Source organism: Dendropsophus ebraccatus, chromosome 2, assembly GCF_027789765.1.
Source record: "Dendropsophus ebraccatus isolate aDenEbr1 chromosome 2, aDenEbr1.pat, whole genome shotgun sequence".
Taxonomy (NCBI): Eukaryota; Metazoa; Chordata; class Amphibia; order Anura; family Hylidae; genus Dendropsophus; species Dendropsophus ebraccatus.
Window position 1 is genome coordinate 207,541,697 of NC_091455.1, and position 14,195 is coordinate 207,555,891.

At 40.9% G+C, this 14,195-nt stretch overlaps 1 long non-coding RNA gene across 1 annotated transcript in view; it reads left to right on the forward strand.

The window, feature by feature from the left end:
• The window catches only part of LOC138784904 (uncharacterized), a 35,026-nt gene extending 24,137 nt beyond the window's left edge, over nt 1–10,889 (forward strand). The window contains exon 3 of the long non-coding RNA XR_011361972.1: nt 10,812–10,889. This is a non-coding gene — a long non-coding RNA (uncharacterized lncRNA). The remainder of the gene's footprint in view (nt 1–10,811) is intronic.
• The last annotated feature ends 3,306 nt before the right edge of the window (nt 10,890–14,195 follow it).

Consider the following 14,195-nt stretch of genomic DNA (forward strand, 5'->3'; position numbering starts at 1 on the left):
ATGTTTTAATGAAAGTTTTTCCCTCTCTTTTTTAATTGGTTAAAATAGAGAATTCCAGATATTCCCTTCGGTTTGGTAGAAATGATTGTAATATTACATGCGGTTCAGCAAAGTGTGTAAAATATTCTCATTTTAGGAAAATACCCGACCTCTATGTGTTTTCCAACTAAACATTTTTGGCAGCTTTTCCAGTTCAAACAACACGATTTTATTTCAGTATCTCTCATTATCCAGTCTGATGATTTTGAGTGAAGACTTTTTGGATTGTCCCTTTAAGAATCTGCCGTTTATCTGTTTTTCTGTAAACAAGTAATTAGCAGTTATTTTTGGGAGACGTTCCCAGCGCTCACTTTGTGCGTTTCTTGGCATTTTTGCCTCTTTCTCTGTTTGTTGATTTTGGATTGTTTTACTTATCATTGTTATTATCATCCGACATTATTAAATTTCGCTGCTTCTTGTTGAAAGACACACAGGAGAAGAATACCGTGTTCACATTGCGCTTCCACCCTTCCTTGTATCACCGAACTGGGTGACGGTGGGTACAGGAAATGCTTTACTAAAATATCACGGATTACCTAGCAAAATAATAAAAAAATAAAGTAAAAATAAATAAAAAATTTATAAAAAATGTAAAATACACTTAATAAAAAATAATAATCATTATACAGTTTAAGGCCATGTTCACATGCTGTAGAAACAACGGGCATTCTACTTTGAAAGGCCGTTGTTTACCGCTACCTACGGCGAGAATAAATGATCATGATGATTAATTCCGTCCGTCAGTAAACAACTGACAATGGAACAGCCAATGTTTGTAAAACGTGTGAACATAGCCTAAAGGGGTGCTCTGGCAAATAATAATAATTATTATTATTATTATTATTTTTTTCAAATCAACTGGTGAAATTATAAAGATTTGTAAATTACTTCCATTTAAAAAATCTCCAGTGTTCCAGTACTTATCAGCTGCTGTATGTCCTGCAGGGAGTGGTGTATTCTCTCCAGTCTGACACAGTGCTCTCTGCTGCCACCTCTGTTTATATCAGGAACTGTCCAGAGCAGGAGAGGTTTTCTATGGGGATTTGCTACTGCTCTGGACAGTTCCTGACATGGACGAAGGTGGCCATGTGATAAAAAAGTGATACTTACCCAATCCCGACAATCACTGGCCAAACACTGAAACAGGTTAAACATCTTCAAGACTTGTCTTAAAAGGTATGGATGTCTCTCTTTTTTTTTTTTTTTAACTTATTGAAGTCCCATGATGCCTGAAAATCAGAGGCAGACAGGCAGGGGGGTGCAGGAACATAATAAAAAAAAAAGTATACTTACCTGTGCCCGTGCCTCCACAGCGCTGCTTTCACCTCTCTATGACGGCCCCTGGAAGTAATTTTTGTCTGGATTTTGTGTATTTCACAGCCCCGACTCCTTCTGCTGTAATGTCATGGTGACTGCAGTCGTGTCCCGCCCCCAGTCACTGATTGGCTGAGTGAGCAATTCATCAACCGGGTATGTGACATTACAGCAGTCAAAGCTGCAGGAGTCTGGTGGTTAACTGACATTGGGAAGGTATTGCTGCGAGGGGCACAAGGATGGGTAAGTACGCTTTCTTATGTTCCCGCACCCAGCTGGCTGTTTGTGATTTTTTAGTTTCATGGGACTTTACAGAAGAACAGACTTTCCAACTTGATCTCGCTGAGACTTATAATAATAACATAAAAGTGAATAAGTGAATGAATAAATTATAGTGACGCTCTATATAGCTGAATTACACATGTGGATGATAGCACCACGTTTAGTAGACGAGTTATATGTCATTGTCACTGTGTGTCGGTAGGGAGAGGGATTGTCCCGGTGTCCTCCCCGGCACAAACCGTCTTATCAGATCTACCGCTGCTTCTGATCATCCTAAAGTGCTGGATTTAGAGCGGATGCCATTTCGGCCAATTCTTGTATTATTATATTTATTTTCCCAGATCTGTAGAGCAAATCCCGGCAATAAGTCAGATATATTATTAGGATATATTCATCCAGATTCGTTTACGGTGTCGACGTCCTGTGTGACAAACGTCCGAGATCAATAATCCGCCCCCTGTGAAGCTTTATGAGGAGAAGCAATGTGTAGCATTTAGGGTTTATTTATGGTGAACTGAGGAGAAATCTTGGCAACTCAATTCACCATTTGTGGTGGCCAAATTATTCTATGCTTAAAGGGGTTATCCAGCGCTACAAAAACACGGCCACTTTCTTCCAGAGACAGCACCACTCTTGTCTCCATCTTGGGCGGGGTTTTGCTGCTCAGTTCCATTGAAGTGAATGGAGCTTAACTGTAAACCGCACCTGAACTGGAGACAAGAGTCGTGTTGTCTCTGAAAGAAAGCGGCCATGTTTTTGTAGCGCTGAATAACCCCTTTAAGCAATGAACGGTCTAGCCAACCTTGATTGTCTAATGACAACGCAAATGAACAACCACCATTTTTTTTTTTTGGGGGGGGGGAGCATCGTCTAGTACTGGAAGTCTTTTGAGCTGACCATAACATTATCGTCAATGGTTCGGTAATGTTTCGGTGCATGCACACATCGTTTGTTCATTTGCTGGGATCAGAAGGTTAAACGATGACCGTAATTACGATTGTAGCTAACCACTATCGTTCTGTGTGTTGTGGTAAAGGATTTCCGGATGTTCCTAAAAGCGTTTTTTTGCGATTGTTTTTGTTAATTGTTGAAACCTAATAATTGCTTTATCTAATAGCCCTTGATTTCAGCCAATACCTCTCTACCGTCCAACTCCAATTCCTACCTCGGTACCATCTCACGGTTACTACTGTCCATCTATATCCTTCCTGGTGGAGACTGCTTTGGGAGTAATGACCTGGGTTCCTTGCGGGAGACTCCATAGACTCTTGTGAAGATTGAGGGTGAAAAAAACACACAATCCTTTAGACTTTAGGGAATAGCGTAAAGACACATCCATTAGCCAGGGGGTACATTATTCCTGTTGGCTGTGTATCATCTGTGGATATTTTTGGAAAGATGCAGATACGGTGATCCATCATAGGGTCCATTTGTCCATCATAGGAGACCAGACCTTTACATAAAAGGGAGGGTGTATCCAAAAATATTACATAGAGTGGTGACATATTTATGAAGGATACCATATTCCATGCACCCAAGGGCATATTGTCTAATGGACTTTTTCTGGTTGGTTTCAATCTCTTCACTCTTCTCTAGAAGAAAACCATTGTTGGTGAACTTCATGATAAGGAATTGGCCCAAGCTCTTCTATCGGAGTGTAATGTGGGGCCAAGTTTGATCTTTGCGATGCCTTCCTCCACTCTCTATTCTTCTACCATAAAAACAAAAAGGTAAAAAATAGAGATGAGCACAACTGGAGGATGCTTGAGTTTGATCACTCGGCATTTGATTACCGGTGGCTGAAGAAGTTGGATGCAGTCTTAGGGAGTCCTGGAAAACATGGATACAGTCATGGGCCATAGGCTGTATCCATGGTTTTCCAGACTCCCTTGGGCTGCATCAAACTTCTTCAGCCACCGGTAATCAAATGCCGAATGACTTGACTCGAGCGTGCTCCGGGTGTGCTCATCTCTAGTAAAAAACAAAAAAAATAACAACAAGCCCATCACTCAAAAACATCCCGAATACTATATCCATGACATCCATGTGCAGCCAGGCCGCCATTTCTGCCTCACTCTTAACAACGATGAGAAGCAAAGTGATCACGGTCGGACGGGTTCTTAAAGCCGAGGATGGAATCTATCAATAAACACCACAATGTTATTTGGAGCCGATCCAATATCTCACGCCGCTGGTGTTTTCCCACAGGATAAAAGTAAAATAGAATTTAGGGGAAAATTATGATGTTATACATTTCTGTTTATATATCTGTATTGGCTTCTTACAGGGAAAGGTCGTGTAGTAACCCAGTGATGTCATCCGTCACAGTGAGATCATCAGGGAACATGTCAAGTGGGAGAAGAATGTAAGGGGGGAAAAATGATAAAATATTTATAATAATAATAATAATTTATTCATACAATGTTTATTATTAACACCTGTTACTCATATTGTATTATTATTATTATTATTATTATTATTATTACTATTATCTGTTATTCATTAGAGATGAGCGAGTAGTGAAATATTCGACTTTCGAGAATTCAAATCGAATAGGCACCGAGATTCGACCATTCGAACGAATATTCAATCCCATTATAGTCTATGGGGAAAAAATTCTCAGCACTTGGAAATCAAAATTCGACCACTTGGAGGTCACCAAGTCCCCCATGAAACCTCCCTAAACGATGCAAACACCTCCGGAATGACACTGGGACATTAGGGGGAGCATGCCTGGGTGCACCCAACACCCCAAAATCGCAGTATAATGTCACTCTCCGCAGTTGCAAATGAAAAATATTTCCGAACGCTTTATGAATGTTTACGGCAATGTTCACACATTTCCTTCGTATTTCTTGCTCAGCGTTACTAGGTTTTTACTAGGCTACTGGAACAATAGCTACACGTGGCTTTTACTGGGCACCTGGCACAATATATATAATGTTTACGTGCCCTTAGTGGGCTAAACCAGGGACACTATAAGTGACTTGTACATACAGGGTACTGGAATGAATACAGCTGCTGCTGCTGTTATATCATCTGTGTCTTAGCACTGAGAAGCTTTGGATTCAGAGATGACTTTTTCGCTGTTTCTTAGCCCTGAAAAGGACTTTTGGGTTCAGTAGTAATCCTGCCTAACCAAAACACTACTAAAACCTATCTCTCCCTGCTCCAAGATCTTTCCCTGGCTAGGTTGAAAGCGCATCTGCGGTTGAGAGGCAGAAGTCAATTATTAAATATTCGAGGTCATGTGGTTCCGCCACCCAATGAGGGTAGACGCCGTTTTTGCGCTGCGGCCGTACTCCCAGGGTCCCTCATGGCCTCCCTGCATAGTGATTGGATTAAATAAAGCGCCAACTGCGATGGGAGGGCTTTCGAATGTTTCCCGCGTATTCACCACACTATTTGATTGAATTCGAATCTTTCGAATATAGCAATATTCGATCGAATACAATCTCAATCAAATCGTACTCGCTCATCCCTAATTAATTATATATTATTATTACTATTATTATCATCATTATTATTATTATCTGTTATTCATTTATTATTATTATTATTATTATTATTAATATCAACACAAACATTCAGACAGAATTTCTCATTAACGCCTATAAAATCAAAAAGAAATTAACCAGTTCGGTGCCCACATTATACAGTTGATGACACCAGCTTCCGGCCCCATCCACTGTGTAGTGCTGGAACTGATCAGCTGATCGGCGGTGGTTTCGGCACCCAGCTAATCAGCGATTGATCACCCATCCTGTTGCTTGACCATCAGTCTATTTTACCTGGAAAACTCCTTTAATGAGATCTGAGACTACAGCCCTTACTACTCGGGCCAGCGCTCGCATGCTCCTTGTTCCCTGTTCACTCCCGACAGCGGGCAAACACACACCAACAGCGAGCGGGTAAGTGCGGTGTGGCCGTAGGGAGCTGCGGGGGGGAGGGGGGGGGCGTTCTGCTGCTGCTCCTGTTGCGCAGAGTGACGGCAACAGATTGCATCTATCCTAGTCGTTAGTCTTTCTACATGTTGAAGGATGTTGAAATACATTGATCAGCGGACAGCATGCATGTTGGCTGATCGTTGCCTTTTATTACACAAAGCAATTATTGGTGATAATGGCCGATAATCAGCCAAATATGGCCAATAATCGCTTCGTGTATTAGGGCCTTTACGTATTCAAAAATTCTGTACGTGTTACGGGGGTGTGATCCATGCTTTAAAGACAATGGGTAGGCCCAAGTACTGACCCACAATTGCAGCACAGATCAAAAATCTGTTTAGAATAGGTCCATGCGTTGCGGCTACCTATAGATGCCCTTTCCATAGACTGTCAGTTGATACGGGTCTACGCCTATAGACAGTCTACAGAACGTGTGAATGTAGCCTTAGGTGAATATTGTATCCTGTAATAACTTACGGAAGCTATATGTTACTATGGAGAGGGTGAGTAGGATGGCCGAAGTACCTGAAAAGGAACGTAAATTACGAGTGATGAAAAAATCTCAATTTTTTTTTTTAATATTTTTAATGGCAATGTCCATGTAAGTGTTCAAAAAGGAAATATTTAGGTTCGGGGGGAATTTGCAGGGAGTTTGTCATCCAGAAACTCAGAATTGAAGAAGAAACTAGATGTAGATACCTGAGCATTCAGGGAATCATGGTAGAATACAACGTGTTTCCTCTGACATTGGACATTGTCCTCTTCAGGGCTCATAGTCAGATTTCTTGGCACCAACACTCTGGAAGCCGGCTGACCCAGAAGAGCCCGATAAATCATACACACGCCGCCATACCGATGTGATTATTTTTCCTCTTCTATATGAAGTTTGTTATTACTTTACTTTACGAGCCAAAGAACAAGTCGGTTCCATCACTAAGTGCGCCGTGTTCTACCAAGACTTCTTGAAAGAACATCAGGACCCTGGCACGAGTCTTGGTTCTGGAGGATTATCAGCGTCCTTATGTTTCACCCGGCTATACCAGTTGTTTATATTGAGGGTGGTGGTGGACATGACAGCTTATTCTAAGGACTGGGATCGGCTGACTCCTTCATAGGACACAAAACTCACAATTTTATTTTAATTTTGCAATTTTAGCATCTGTATTTAAGGTGTCCCCCCCCCAAAAAAAAAATAATAATAATAATTATCTGGTCTAAAAAGTTAATTTATTGCCTTTTTGCAGTTTTTCACCCAAACTTACTACATTTCCCATTCCTCCTCCATTACATGACGCCTGAACGCTACACCCAGGAGCCCCATCTTTTTGGCTCTTAGTACTTTTTTTTTTTTTTTGGGGGGGGGGGGGACAGGTGCAATCGGCAACTAGAACTGAACCTGCATCTTACCAACCTATAGGTGCATGGTTAGTAGAGTGTAGACTGCATCTTAGAGTGTATGTAACACTGGTGGAGAAAGGAAGAAGTATATTACAGAAATCAAATGTGGACAGAAAGGACAATTGGTGGGTTTGGCAACTTTTTTTTTTTAATCAACTGATATCAGAAAGTTATATATATATTTGTCAATTTATTCTATTTAAAAATCTCAAGAATTCCAGTACTTATCAGCTGCTGTATGCCCTGCAAAAAGTGGTGTATTCTCTTTAGTCTGACACAGTGCTCTCTGCTGCCCCCTCTGTCCATGTCAGGAACTGTCCAGAGCAGGAGCAAATCCCCATAGAAAACCTCTCCTGCTCTGGACAGTTCCTGACATGGACAGAGGTGGCAACAGGGAGCACTATGTCAGAGTGGAGAGAATACACCACTTCCTGCAGGACATGCAGCAGCTGATAAGTACTGAAAGACTGGAGATTTCTAAATAGAAGTAATTTACAGATCTGTATTACTTTCTGACTACAGTTGGTTTTAAAAATATTTTTGTCTCCGGAGTCCCCCTTTAAAGAAGAAGTCTGCAGAACACGGGGGGGAACATAACAAACTATACTAACTCACCTCTACCTGTTTCTCTCCAGCACTGGATCACCGCTCTGGGACCCACGCTGGGCTCCGAGATCTCCTGCACTGCTAACGTCGCAACCCATCTGATAGACAGCCAATTGAGAGAGTAAATCTTGCACGCTGTATTTATTTACCCAGTGCTGAAGCAACTATAGGATTCTGTTATCCAAGATCCATAATGTAATATGTGTGTAAAAAGCCATCATGGAATCCAAAAATACTTCAAGGGGATGTCCATTTATGTTCTGATGATGAAAAAAAATACTTACCTAGACATGGCGGTCCACTGTACCTTTTTGGATGTCTGGTCCAATTATCTTTTCTCTTTCTGCTGCCATCCAGCCAATCACTAGAAGGGAGGGGACACTGCTGCGGCCAGTGATTGGCTGTCAGCTGACTGCAGGATAGGGAACCATCCAATGATCAGTCATGTATCATTCCCAGCATGATTACAAACCATGTGATAGGCTCTGTGTACTGATCTACAAGATCAGCGATTCTTTACAGAACAACTCATAGGTGCAAAATCATGGTCAAGTGTTTTTAGTGATTTTTTTTTTAATTTAAAGGAAAAATCACATGAACTACTGAACCAAAGCTATAAATATGTGCTACAGACAAGAAGTGGATCAGATAGCCCCCTCCAATGAAGGTGCTAGAAATAATCCCACCTGTAATGCATTCCTGCCGAATTTGTTGGCGCTACACAAATTATTATTATTATTATTATTATTATTATTATTATTATTATGATTACTACATCCCAAATCAATTGACTGTTAATTACTTGCATAATTTGTGCCGTCTGTAAAACAGGATTTCAGGCGCATTCTGGATGGATTTTCTACATTTCAGGCTCAGCTCCTATTCACATCAGTGGTGGAAGAATCAGTTACATAAGCACTAAAGAAATGTAACCAAATGAATTTGGTAAAATAACTTCAGACGTATCAAAAGTTATTGATCAGAGCAGGTCTCATGGCTGACAACCGCTATAATCACAAGATATAGCAGCGAAAGAAAAAGCGCAATGCAAATCCTGGCTGCAGAGTTAGTTAAAATTCATAATAGAAGTCTATGGGAAATTTTGACATTCTGAGCTGCCAGCTGGAGAGAGGGTCGCACTGCCACATCTTTTTCTTCTAATCCAAGAAGATGTCAGCAGTGAGACTCGCTCTAATCAATAACTTTTGACATGTGTGATAATATATCAGAAGTTATTTTTAGTGACAGTGTCTATTTAAACATTTCTTGCATTTAATGTAGTTCCTTATACAAGAATATAACTACTATAATACTGCTCCTATATACAAGAATATAACTCCTATAATACTGCTCCTATATACAGGAATATAACTACTATAATACTGCTCCTATATACAAGAATATAACTACTATAATACTGCTCCTATATACAGGAATATAACTACTATAATACTGCTCCTATATACAAGAATATAACTACTATAATACTGCTCCTATATACAGGAATATAACTACTATAATACTGCTCCTATATACAAGAATATAACTACTATAATGCGGTTCAGGGAAGAAACAGAGTGCTGCACCTCACACCTATGGCTGATACTAGTGCCCCTAGGCTAAATAAAAAACACATCAGAATTTTGTGTATGAATTGATCAAGCCATACTGCCCCATGTACCTCGTGCCGGTATCTGATACATATGGGTCCCTACACTAAGTCCACACCCTGCCAGTCAGTGGCCATCAACCCCGCAGGCGTGCACAGTCAGGGAACGGGGGCCATGGGACGGCCCTGCGACCCCCATGCCACAGGACCAGACCCAAAGACACCACACCAGAACCCGGCCAGCACCGCCGGCGGAGAAGGTCGCCCCCAAGCAGCACAAGTCTGGATAAGGTATTACACTCACCATAGCTGCAGCAAACAGAATGGGAAAAGACAGGAGGGATTAAAACCATGTGCACTCAGGTGTCTCCTGCTAATTACGGTCATGTGGGTCTCACCAGGAGGAGTGCAAAACACGGAGAAAAGAGAGAAACAAAATGCGGTTCAGGGAAGAAACAAAGTGCTGCACCTCACACCTATGGCTGATACTAGCGGTCGCTGACCGACACGGTGTGGAGTCAGCGTAGGGACCCGTGTGGACCAGAGGACCTGCGCGGTGGTACACGGGGCAATATGGCTTGATCAATTCATATACAGACACTCTGGTGTTGATTTTTAATATAGGCCTAGCGGCATTAGTATCAGCCATAGATGGGATGTGCAGCCGTTCCATTCTCTCCAGTTCAGTTCGTGCATAACTACTATAATACTGCACCTATATACAAGAATATAACTACTATAATACTGCTCCTATATACAAGAATATAACTACTATAATACTGCACCTATATACAAGAATATAACTACTATAATACTGCTCCTATATACAAGAATTTAACTGCTATAATACTGCTCCTATATACAAGAATATAACTACTATAATACTACCTCCTATATACAAGAATATAACTACTATAATACTGCTCCTATATACAAGAATATAACTACTATAATACTGCTCCTATATACAGGAATATAACTACTATAATACTGCTCCTATATACAGGAATATAACTACTATAATACTGCTCCTATATACAAGAATATAACTACTATAATACTGCTCCTATATACAAGAATATAACTACTATAATACTGCTCCTATATACAGGAATATAACTACTATAATACTGCTCCTATATACAGGAATATAACTACTATAATACTGCTCCTATATACAGGAATATGACTACTATAATACTGCTCCTATATACAAGAATTTAACTACTATAATACTGCTCCTATATACAAGAATTTAACTGCTATAATACTGCTCCTATATACAAGAATATAACTACTATAATACTACCTCCTATATACAAGAATATAACTACTATAATACTGCTCCTATATACAAGAATATAACTACTATAATACTGCTCCTATATACAGGAATATAACTACTATAATACTGCTCCTATATACAGGAATATAACTACTATAATACTGCTCCTATATACAAGAACATAACTACTATAATACTGCTCCTATATACAGGAATATAACTACTATAATACTGCTCCCTATATACAAGAATATAACTACTATAATACTGCCCCTATATACAATAATATAACTATTATATTTCTGTTGTCTATGCTCTGTAAATCTAATAGGTTACAATGAAGCAGCAGATTCCGGTTCTTTCTGTCTGTTCCAGTCTTGGAGTGTTTCACGCTTCGCTCACGTCCAGGTATGTGCGCTGGTTTCTGGTTTCTCCTCCGCTCCACCTTGGGGTTGCACGTCTGGGATATTGTTTATGGTCTTGGCTCCGCTCTTTAGTGATGACTCGTATCCCGATGCCAGGGAAGTAGTGCTCATCCTAAATGAAACCCACACCTCAAATTTGTCTCTAGATTATAACGTGTGACCCCGCTGCCTCTACACGGATCTCACTTTCTTGGATGTGGCCATGTTAGTGCCTGAAGTCTCTGTTTTTTATAACGTGTCACTGTTATTCTTTACAACTTAAAAAACAGATGTCTGAAATGTGAAGTTTTATTGTGCACTTCCATGTCCATTGTGTAAAACACACACAAGACAAGCAGATGACTGATGTTAGCAATCCCCCTGGAACTGGGAAAGGCAGCGGCTTGTATAACCCCAACGGGAAGCTAAGCACACAATAGATTTCTGGAGACTTCCACAGACCCTGGAGACAGATTACATGAAGGAACGCATAGCACCAAGCAGAGTAAATATGCCGCCACAAAACAATGAGGGGCTCAGTTCTCCACAAAAACACCATTTCCAGTTGGGTTTACTCAGCAAAAGTCGTAATAATATATAATTTCCTCCAGAAAAAGGTCATTTCGCTATATATTCTTAATGAAAATTTCCATCGTAACGTTACATTGTTTCCTCTTGGTAGGGATCGATGACGTTGAGTCTAGAAAATTCTAGAATTATAAGGTATATATTAGAGATGAGTGAAGCGAGTACATTGGAGCAGTATTCACAGCAAATTTAGGAAAATTTTGATTTGTTGACTGAGGTCATTTTTGCCGCCTCCCACCAGCTTAGACAATCACTGACTGAGGGACAGCACCGCAGCCGATAAGACACAAGGCACAAGAGTGACAGCCTGCTGAGCCAATCGCTGGCCATGGTGCTGTCCCTCAGTTAGTGATTGGCTGAGCAGAGAGTGACAGCCCATTAAGCCAATCACTGACTGACTGAGAAAGTAGGTGCTATATAGTTGCAGTAAAAATTTGCGAACATCGCAAACCAAATTTTTAATGATTCGCTTATCTCTAGCATAAATAGTTTCCCATGATGCATCATTTCTTTTTGCACTGAAAATATGATGTCCGGATAAGAGACGGGCGAGATGGTAAGCGTGGACGGCAACAAATGATGTCATGAAGAAGACATTCACAAGCTACTGCCATGTTGAAGCTATACTTTAACAGTAATTTCAAGGAACAAGACCTTTGCACATTGAAGATAGCGAAGACATCGAATGGCCACTTCTACTTTTTGTTTGAAGTTTTAAAAAAAAAGCTGCACACCCTTTTCAGGCCGCTGTATACTACCAGGTGTGTCCGGGACACTGATCAACCTTGTGCTGCAATGCCTCTCCCCATGGGCTGACAACGCCCCCTCCAGCGGGGGATGGTATTGCCACACTGGGCTTTGACCGCAAGGTTCTGATGATCTTATGGTGGGAATGTCCTCTGGTGGAACCCAAAAATTGAGTTTTGAAATCCAAAATGAATTGCCATAATGGATCTAAAGGGCTGTTTTATTCTATCCTATTGGCTTCTGGGCCCACCATCAAATATATAGGCCCTCTAGTGGAACAGTCCTCTAGAGTTGGTGTGACGCAATTATGCAAGAAACTAAATGGAACAAGATCTGCTCCTGGACCTCAAAGGCTCCGAATTCCAATCTGTTCCTGGGCCAGAAGATGGTATGATGGTCTTCTAGTAGCACGGTCTTGTTCATCCAACTGATTCCTGGACCCACCATATAATCTTATGGTCCTCCGCTGGGACAGTTTTTTTGGATGGATCCAAAGTTGTAAAATACCTGGAAACTGATCTTTTTTTATTGCGTTTTTTGACTTTAGTGGATCTTTTATCCTCGTATTCACATGCACAAAGAATATCCACTTCATCTTGGGGTGTTCTTTCTGTGTGTGAATACTTGGAGGCACTGTTGCTACTACTGGAACCGCTGAGCACCATCGAAGGAGGATGAGCAAGGAACTAGGGATAGACTCGTTGCATACTGTACATTGTGTGTGAGTAGTGCCGGTGTCTTTCTATCTTGCTATGTTGTTGGCGTTTATCCTATTATATGCTGCGGCCACAAGATCTGATGACACTCCGGTGGACCAACCCAATGGATAGATCCAAAAATGTTATATATCCAATGAACAAATAATCTACTCTCAGGTCTGATCCAACATTAAGGACACTTACTTTGGTCAGCGGATGTTTCTTCCTTTAGCAAGCAGTAGAGATGAGCGGTACTTGAAAATCAGATCTATTATGATGTCATATGTCCTTAGTTTTCACGAACAAGATGAATATAATTTTTTTTATTTTTTTTTACAAACGCAACAATGATATGATAATTATCACAAGATGATGGAGAGGAGAAACAGGCGGCCTCCAGCTGACTCCAGAAGTCTTAACCTCATCTGAATATACCGCTGGGTAATATTATAATACAAATACAATCAGCAGACTGAGATAGAGTAGGGGGAAAGGACTCAGACACATGGATAGCCCCCCCCCCCCCTCCCCCAACCAGGGATGGAGTCATCAGAACTAGCAGAACTGTACAAGACAAAGTGATGAGGATCAATTAAAAGAGTAAAAAATTACAAATAAAACATAATTAGTTACAGAAAAGACGCCATCCAGAGCCAAAACCCTGACTAGGCTTGAGGGGAATCCTGTAATTTATGCATTGATATATCATAAGTTATGGCCCCGCTTTTCTCTGAAGGTCCTTTTTTAACTTATATATATATACAGTGGTACCATGGTTTAAGAGTAACTTTGATTGAGAGTGTTATGGAAGAAGAGCTCACGGTTTTTCAAAATTGTAACTTGGTTTAAGAGCATTGCTTTGGTTTAAGAGCTCCCTGTACTGGGTGGGTGGGGGAGCGGGGGAGGGGTATGGTCTGCATAGCGGGGTCTACAGCTCTGTACTCTGACCTAGGAAGTCTCCCTCACCTTCCAGATCATAGCAGATCCACTTCAGGCTGGGGCTTACATCAGGTGACAGGACTGTGGAGGTAATCTCTTCATAGCTGTAACCCCTCTATGTGCCCACATATGTCCTGCTTATTCCCTCATGCTCCCTGCAGTCTCTTTCAGCCATTACACTCAGCTATACACACTGCTGCTATAATGTGCCTGCACTTGCACTCAGCTATACACACGGCTGCTATAATGTACCTGCACTTACACTCAGCTATACACACTGCTGCTATAATTTGCCTGCACTTACACTCAGCTATACACACTGCTGCTATAATGTAGCTG